Raw genomic sequence first — 9,914 nt, forward strand, 5'->3', positions numbered from 1 at the left:
ACCAGTTTTTCTATTCAGTGGACCCTTAATGAACAAAATTACCCTTAGAAAGGACAATTGTATAGAGGAGACAATACAAAGCTGGCAAATGGAGCCCTTGCCGTTTCCTTGAAGGAGTGATCTTTGATCTTTTACCGAAGCAAGATGTATAGTGAAAAGAAGTCGAGTTCAAATGCTAGCTATAATTAATTGTATAAGTTTCAGTTTCACTCAATTGCCAAAATGATCTTCCTAAAGCATAAAGGTCTGATCAGGTCACCCCTCTTCTCAATAAACTCCAGTGACTCCTGATCATTTCCAGTACCAAATATAAAATTCACTGTTTGGCATTTCAAAGCCCTTCACAACCTAACATTCTTTTACTTTTTCAGTCTTCTTACACTTTACATAATCTCATGTCTTCTGTGAAATGTTAACACTGATTACCTTGCTATTCCATGAACAAGGTACTCCATCTCCCACCTCTGGGCATTTTCACCGTCTCTTGCCCTACCTTGAATGTCCTTTTCTCCCCATCTCTGCCTACTAGTTTCACTGGCTTCAAATTTCACCTAAAGTCCCATTTTCTGGAAGAAAAAAAAGTCTTTCCCATTTCACCTTATCCTATTCCTTCCTTCTGCTAATTACTCCAATTTATCCTGTATCCAATGTATCCTTCCAAATTATCCTGTATCCTGTATCCAAATGTATCCTGTAAAATATTTGTATATTTGTGCATCTAGATATATGTACTTTGTGGTTAGTAGACCATAAGTTCCCTGGGAGTAGGACTGGTTTTACTTTTCTCATATCCCCAGTGCTCAGCACAGAGTTGGTATTTAATAACTACTAGTTCATTTGATTTGACTTACTTTGAAATGGAAATAATAATACTTGGACTATCTACCTCATGGAATTTTTATAAGATGAGTGTTTGGTAAAGTTTAAAGAACACTCAATACTTTGCACTTTGTGCTTATCAGAAGATGAGGCCCAGGCTCTGTTTAAGACAAAATGGAAAACCAATCCAGAGCTTTTTGAGCAAAATTTGGGTTTTATATTCCTCCCACTCCTGCTCCATTCCCAGTGCTCTCATGTTGACCTTTATTTTCTCAGAATACTGTAGATCTTTCTCTTTTCTCCCATTATGTAAAACTTACATGCACCAGACCCATCCCTTTCTTCTGCTCATCAGTTATTTAGTTAACTGGCATTTATCCATCCCCAGTTCTGGGCTAGACATTGTGTAAAACACTGGGAATACCACCCCCCTCAAAAAAAAGTGAGGGGGGAGGGGGAAAGGAAACAATTCTTACTCTCGTGGAATTAATTGTCTAATAGGGACCCAAACAATATAAACAAAGAAGATATATTCAGGATAAATAGGTAATACTCTCAGAGGGAAGGTGCTGAGATTAAATAAAAAACTGGGAAAATCTTCTTGCAGAAAGTAGAACTTTAGCAGAAATCATGAGATAGATGGGGAGAATTCCAGGAATAAGAAATAGCCAGTGAAAATACTTGGACTCAAGAGATAAAAGGTCACATGTGAGGGACAGAAGGAGGCCAGTATAACAGGCTATCTCCCATTATGCAGAAGATAATAAGGTATAAGGAGACTGAAATCATAGGAAGGACTTTAAAACCAAAGGATTGCCAGTGATGAGGAATCACTAGAGTTTATCTATAAGGGATTATCCCTTACAGATGGTCAGATCTGTGCTTTAGGAAGTTCAATCTGACAGTCAAGTGGAGGCTGGAATGGACTGAAGAAAGTTTTGAGATAGGAAGATCATTCATGAGATTATTGCAATAGTCCAGGTGAAAGGTGATGATGGCTTATAACAGAGAATCAGCAATATCAGAGGAAAGTAGGGGAGCAAATACCACAAGACATGCTACAAGATAGAAATGACAGGCTTAACAACCGAGTTGCAAAGGGGTAGGGGCAGTGAGAGAGTGGTTGAAGATGACACCTGGCTTGTAACCTAAGTGACTGAAGGGACTCTTGGGAAGTTAGGAAGATTGGAGGTTGGATAGGAAAAATAAGCAAATTCCATTTTGGACACGTTGAGTTTAAGATGGTTGTGAAAGAGCTAATTCTGGATATCTAACAAGCAGAGATGCAAAGCTAGAGATCAACAGAGAGATTTTAACTGGACAACTGGAACTGAGAGTCTTTCATGTAGGGATGATAGTTAAAAACCTTAAAAATTAATGAGATCACTAATGAAACAGTCAAGAGTGAGAAGAGGATCTAGGACAGATCACGCATAGTTAACAGGTATAACTTGGATGAAGATCAATAAAGGAAATAAAGGAGTAGTAATTGGAACAGTAAGAGAATAACCTTAAGAAAGGACTACCATGAAAACCTAGAGAAAAGAGAGAATTAAGGAGAAGAGGGTAATCTTACTATAGTGAAAGGCTCCCTGAATTGGGAAATAGGAGACTTGGGTTTTAGGCTTGAACCTGCCACTAGTAACCATGTGACTTTATATAAGTAATTCCACTTGCTGACTCAGTTCTTTCAATGGATTAGATGACCTTTTAAAGTCATTTCCAATTTTGACATTGGATGACTCTTCACCCAATGGACACAGATATGAAAATAATTGATGCATCCCAGTGAACTTATCAAAAATCACACGTTAGTGCATTTCATTGTGTATTTCAACCTTAAGACTAAAATTGAAAATTAAGTGAGGAGGTTGATGATTCATTTAAACATTTTCATATCTTTTTTTCCAAATTTATTTTGAAGAAACAGAATAAGAAAAAAACATAAAAACAATACAAAACAAAACAAAAGAAAGAGAACATTATCATGTGCCCAGTAGAACATTAATATATAATAAATTACCAGTTCAAGAAAGTATATATCTATTATCTATATTCTATATAGATATATTTATATATCTATGTAGTTATAATATATCTATTAGATGGGTGTCCATGTTTTCTTTACTTCCTTGTAATTTATTCTTTTATGCTCTGCTAGACATCTTTTTTTACTCATTCTTTTTCCTCCTTTCTTCTCCACCCCCACCAGGCTATTGTTAAAAAAAAAAGGATGTATTTGTGTATATATATATATATATATATGTATATATATATGTAATTATATACATATACATACATATACACACACATATCTCCTTTTCATCCTTCTCACTACTCCCAAGCAAGCTATAGTTAAGCAAAGATATATTTATATATAGATATATACATACATATACACATACTCCAAATACACACATGTCTTTCCTATCCCTGCTGACTCTTTCATTAAATTCTGCTCCATAACTTGGTTTACTATTACTTAATCTTCCTTCCCCCACCCAGGGATCCCTCCCTTGTCTTCTTCCCTCACCCTTTGCTTTCCCATTTACCTATCCCTCCCCTTTTATTTCTTTATAGATTTTGGAGGGTGTTATACCCTTCATGGTATATTATGTAATATTGCCTATTGAACCCATTCCCAGTGTGAGTAGGTTTTCAGAAGTTTGAGTCCTCCTCTTCCCTTTAATGTCTCTAAGTCTATTCTTCCTCTCCACCTCATTTGTATAACATGATTACAATTTTTACCTTTACTCTGCCAAATTTTCTTTTGAGCTTACCCTTTTTAAACATCAAAAAGTATACATTTTCCATGTAAAAAAATTATCAACAATTTGTCCGTGTTGTTTTGTCCATATTGAATTCCTTAAAATTGCTCTTTGATATTTGCTTATACATGTTAAATTTTCTGTTAAGTTCAGATTTGGTTGATAGAAAGTCCTGAAAATCTTCAGGTTCATTGAATGTCCATTTTTTGTCATTCAAAATTATAGATAATTTTGTTGGATATAATATTTTTTGCTGCAGGCCTAGTTCTTTTGCTTGTCTGTAGATTTGATTACAAGACCTGCAGTCTTTTATTGTAGTTGCTGATAAATCTTGTACAATTCTAATTGTAGCTCCAACATATTTGAATTGGGGGTTTTTTACCTTGTTTCTTGCAAAATTTTATCATTGATCTGGGGGTTTTGAAATTCGGCAATAATATTCCTGTGTGTTTTTCACAAAGGATCTCTTTGAGGTAGTGATTGGTGGATTTTTTCTATTTCTACTTTCCCTTTATATTCTATGCTTCAGGACATTTTCTAGGATTATTTCCTGCATTACTGTATCAAGTTTCTCTTTTTGATCACAACTCTCTGGCAGCCCAATTATTCTTATATTTTCTATTCTTGATCTGTTCTCCAGATCTGTTGTTTTTCTTATGAGATGTTTCACATTCTGTTCTATTTTTTTCATTCTTTATGATCTGTTTTGTTATTTCTTAGTCTCTCATAGCTTTACTGGCTGGCTTCCCCTTGCCCAATTCTTATTTTCAAAGAATTATTTTCATCTTTGAGACTCTGTACTTCCTTTTCTAACTGGTTGACTTTTTTCCATAATCTTCTTGTTTTTCTTGGATGGTTTTAACTTTTTTCTTTAGTTTTTCCTCAATGTCTCTTATTTGATTTTTGAATTCTTTTTTTGAGTTCTTCTATAAATTCTCTCTGGGCAGGGAGCCATTTCATGTTACTCTTTGGAGTAGAAGCTTTATTTTTACTAAAGTGTTCTCCTCTGAAGATGAATCCCAATCTTCCCTGTTCCCATAATGTTTTAATGGTGGGGTTCTTCTTTGCCAGTTCATTTTTTAAATAAGAGATATTAATATAAGCACCTCTAATCATGGGGAGGAGGGAGGCTCAAGCTTCTCTTGAGAAGCCCACTCTGATCAGGAACCTCAAACCAAGAGCTTCCACCCTCCTGCAAGAGTCCCTACCCCACTGCCGCTGCATTCACCAGGGGCTGGTTCCTTTTCTCTTTCTGGCATTCCCAATCAGCCGAGGTTCACTCAGTCTGCTCTGACAGCCTGGGAGGTGAAAGTGTCTGTGGTTCAGGTTGAGGCTTCAGCCACATCCAGCTAGCCTGATGGGTCCCCATTTGATGTTTCTGCTGAGCTAAACCAGAATGTTTTGCACTTCAGACAGGTTAGTCCTGGCCTTGGGTCTTTCTTCTGATCTTCTCAGGCTGTATCAGGAGGATCCCTGTTCTGCCCCAAGTCTTCTAGATTTTTGACCAGTTTAGGTTCACCTTGAGGCACAAATTTGTTCTATTTGTGGGGGAAATCAGAAGAAGCTTGAAATTTACCAACCTACTCCACCATCTTCCCAGAATATCCCCCCAATATTTTCATATCTTGACCTCACTACAGAGTATTTCTCACCACCCTCATTCTCCTTTTACCAATTCCTTTCAACATCCGTAACTGGTCTGAGTTTAGTAATGTGACAACGTGACCATCAGTTGGGTTTTGCATATTGCCCAGTATTATATGGCTACCTATTCCATTAAGTAGTTACAGCATTCCATGATGGTTCCACCATGTCTGGATGAAATTTTCCCTCCCTCTAAGCTCTAAGAATCCTTGGCTTATCTCAAAGCACACCTGATATGCAGTCTCTTCCATCATTCATTATCTAATCAGCCTAATTACTACCACTTCTTCCCTCTGAAAAATACATGTACATAACGTGCATTCACTTGTATGGATATATTATAGTCTAGCCCCTCATCCCACCTCCACTGGAAATAGAAGCTCCTTGAAGGCAGCTTACTTTTTCCATTTTTTTTCCTATTCTCTTCCTGGCCCAAGCACCTACCACAGTGTCTTGTACCCAGTAAATATATAGCTACTTAACTGAATTTAGGTACAAGTTAGAAAATAGCATAATTTCTCATCTCAACTTCAAAACAGCCCTCCCCACCGTTTTTTTCATTAGAATACTAACAGAAGTGTTTTTAAGAAAAACATTCTATTTGACTAATGGCCCTAGTCTAAGCTAAGTGACAATAGATATTAATGAGTTGATCAAATAACCCGTTCTCTAAGAGTGTGATTATAAGTTAATGTGTTACCTCTGTCAAATCATATGTGAGTGTCCAAGAACAGGCAGGGAACAGCCATCTGGGGAGCAGTGTGTAATACAGCAACAAAGGCTTATCAAAGTGGGAGGCAAAGATGTGGGGGTAGGGGAACAGAGAATGGGAGGCTAAGATGGCTGATTGGAAAAGGTGCAAGCAGAAATTTTACTGAGAACAAAGGAGTAGGGGAAGAGATCTGCTATTTCTTAGGGACTACCCCCCACTCCCACCCCAACCCTTCTCCCACCCTCTACCCCCACTCCCAAACTAATAAATCCTTTCAGTTGTACCTCCCCTTTCTCTTTCTCTTCCTCTTGCTTTTATAAACCCTCCCCTTTGTAGCCATATTATGCATAGCCCCCAGCCTGCCAACTACTGCCTTTTTCTTCACGCACTGACATATTACCTGACAGAAGTAACTCATTAGCTATGGGAGGAGAGTATTTCCCTCTGCCAGAATTCGAAGAATAGGGCAATACCTTGTGATGAAGGGTAGCTTAAGATTTAGCTTGACATGCTTTCTATACATAGAGGCACTTTCAGAAACAAAAATCCAGGCTCAAAGACAGCAGTAGCTGAGAGCAGCAAGGGGGTAGAGTGAGAGGAAGCAAAGAAAGGATCCTATTTGCAGCTATAGCTATCATTTAAATAGTACATTAAGGTTTGCAAAGCGCTTTACAAATATTCTCTTTTATCCTCACTACAGCCTGAAAAGCAAATGTTATTCTAATATTTTTTATGTTTTATGGGGGGGGGTTATATTTATTTTCCCTATTTTTCAGATGAGGAAACTGAGACAGAGGTTAAGTGACTTGCTCAGCTTCACACTTCAGCTTAAATTTGAACTCACATATTTTAGATTTCAGATTTGGTCCTCTATCCAGTTTGTCACTTAGTTGCCCCTGATCATAGACTTCAAGCTGAAAGGAATTTTGGAGGCAATTCAGTCCAATCAAGCTCATATCTTATAGATCAGGAAACTGAAGCATTCAAAGGTTAAGTGATTTGCTCATGTTCACATAGCTGGCAAGTGTCTAAGGCTAGATTTGAATTCGGGTTTTCCAGATTCTAGTTCTATCTATCCACTGTAATACCCAGCTACCTTCTTAATAACTAGAACCTTTCAAAATTGGCATAAACTGCCTCATCAGAGAGTGAGTTCCTCATCAAATTAAATTTGTACTCAAGCAGAGAAATGACCATTTTTATGGATTCAGGTATATACTACCTAACATTGTTAATCTGTCCCATAAAAGCATGTTAGGAGCACATGAGATCTACCATGAGATAATTTAGAATCAAATACTGCCTCAGCTATTTGCTAGCTTTATGATGATAGGCAAAATCTTAATCTTAGCCTGTTTCCTCATCTGTAAAAGAAGGATTATATTATATTGTTGTGAAGTTCAAATGAAATGATGTATATATATTCTCCAAACCTAAAATGTTAGCCAAAGTAGCATTGTCAGACAACTCTGCAATGTCAGGAATGGATGATTGACTGAATGATTAACATCAGAACTGAGTTTCATGAGGTTGAGAGGATAGGGGGTGAATTTTACCATAATGCATTGCAATGATGTTATTGAAAAACATCATATCAAACTATATGATGTAGGGCACAGGTGTCCAATACATTGTATATCTGACCCACAAATACTCCCAAATGAGACCAGAACCAGATTGAAATGTAACCAAAAAAAAGTTAACAAAATAAATAAAAATATAGTAGAACATAGATAATATCAGTACCCCATTTCTGTTTGAGTCTGATACCACTGATAGAGGTTCAGATGGTTCCGGAGGAGAAAGTGAGACTGGTGACTTTGCACAGCCCTCCACTTGCATGTCACAGCATCACATGTCACAGTGTCACCTCCCAGATGTCCGGGTCTTCTTCAAGTGAAAGACAAACAACAACTGATAGAGGCTATCACTGAGATATTAGCTAAACTGTAAGCTTAAATGGTCTCTGTGCTGTAGCACAAAGGAAATGCTCCACTTCTCAGTGTCTGGCATTTTCTCTGACTGCCCCCATGTCTGGAGCACTATCAGATCAGACTACTGACCTCCCTTGAAGTCCCAACTAAACACCCACCTTCTACAGGAAGCCTCCCCTCTGCCTCTCTTAATTCTAGTGCCTTTCCTCTTTGAATTATTTCCTATTTATCCTCTATCTAGCTTGCTTTGTATATGTTTATTTGTTGGTTTTTTCCCTTGCTAGGTTATAAACTCTTTAAAAACTGCTGTTATTCAGTCATTTCAGTCATTTCCCCTCTTTTGGTTTCCCCAAATGGGGGAAATTGAGACAAACAGGATGAAGTGACTTGGCCAGAGTCATGCAACCAGTAAGTGTCTGAGGCTGGATTTCTAATTTTCTTAGGATGGGGCTTCTAACTCCAGGTCCAGCACTCTGTGCACTATGCCCCTCCCTTAGCTGCCCTTAAGGGTAGGGACTGTCTTTTGTCTCTTCATCTCCAGCACTTAACACAGGGACCAGCACATAGTAAGCACTTATTAAATAATTATTTTTAATTAATTATTTAATTAATTTAATTATTTTAATTTATATTGTTATATAAATATATTATATTTTATTATATTATATAAATTATATAAATATATTAAATTAATAAATTTAATTAATAATTAAATAATGATGGATTGGCACCTAAGCGGTACAATGGTCAGGGTGCTGGGCTTGGGGTCAGGAAGAACTGAATTCAAATGCTGCCTCAGACATTAGCTGTGTGACCCTGGCCAAGTCACTTCACCCTGCTTGCCTCAGTTTCCTCATCTGTAAAACGAGCTGGAGAAGGAAATGGCAAATCATTCTAATATCTCTGACAAGAAAACCCCAATTTCCTTCTCAGAGGAGGAGGGCACAGCTGAAATTACTGAACAACAGTAGCATATCTCAGCAAGAGAATCTGATCTTGCCTTCCATGGCAATGATCTTAACAGAATCCCATGACATTAGCCAAGTGAGTGGGAAATCTAGCCTCCATTCCACTTGCCTCAGACATCACGATGTCCCTCTAAACAGAAGGTCAGCCATCTGCCCCTTTTTCTCCCCTCCCCACTTCTGCTCATTTCCTGATTAACCCTATAGATTTACCGTTCCAGGGATTTAACTTCACCCTTGAGAATAAAGAGATATTTCAACCTCAGATCTGGAAGCTAACATAAAACACTTCCATTAAGATATTGTCAGTCATAAAGCTCTCAAAAGTTCATTCTGAAACACATTTCTCTCTGTTGAAAGGTGGTGGTCTAGGGATGTGTAATAGGGTATTTGCTGCTGAAGAAAACCATTTTTCTTTGTTGTGAGGGAAGATTCAGTGGGGGAATCACAGGGTGAAGGATTAGAAGTTAAAGGGAAATAACTGGCATAAAAAATGGCACCAATAAAACTCAACAACAGATTCTTTCAGAGCACTTAGCTAGAATTCACCATAGGCTCAAGACTAGGGGGAATTTCATCAAATATTATATCTAGGTCTTCTTTTTAGTCCTGGCAAGTGACATTTTTCATGGGGAACATAATGGAAGCAGCTAGGTTGCAAAATAGAGTTCTGGACTCAGGAGGATGAATTTGAACCCCACCTAGTAGACACTTACTAGCTCTGTAACTTTGAATAAGCCACTTTAACCACTGCTTACTTTAATTTCTTCATCTGTAAAATGGGGATAATAATAGCACTTGAGCAGCTAAGTGGCATAATGTATATAGCACTAGGTCTGGAGTAAAAAAGACATTTCTTTCAGTTCAAATCTGGCCTCAGACACTTACTAGCTGTGTGATCCTGGACAAGTCACTTAACCCTGTTTATCTCAGTTTCTTCAACTGTAAAATGAACTGGAGAAGGAAATGGCAAACCCCTTCAGTATCTTTGCCAAGAAAACCTCCAAATGGGCAAATGAAATTAAGATATGCAGCTACACTGCAAATCTATATAAATGTTAGCTAATATTCC

Source organism: Sarcophilus harrisii, chromosome 2, assembly GCF_902635505.1.
Source record: "Sarcophilus harrisii chromosome 2, mSarHar1.11, whole genome shotgun sequence".
NCBI classification, from domain to species: Eukaryota; Metazoa; Chordata; class Mammalia; order Dasyuromorphia; family Dasyuridae; genus Sarcophilus; species Sarcophilus harrisii.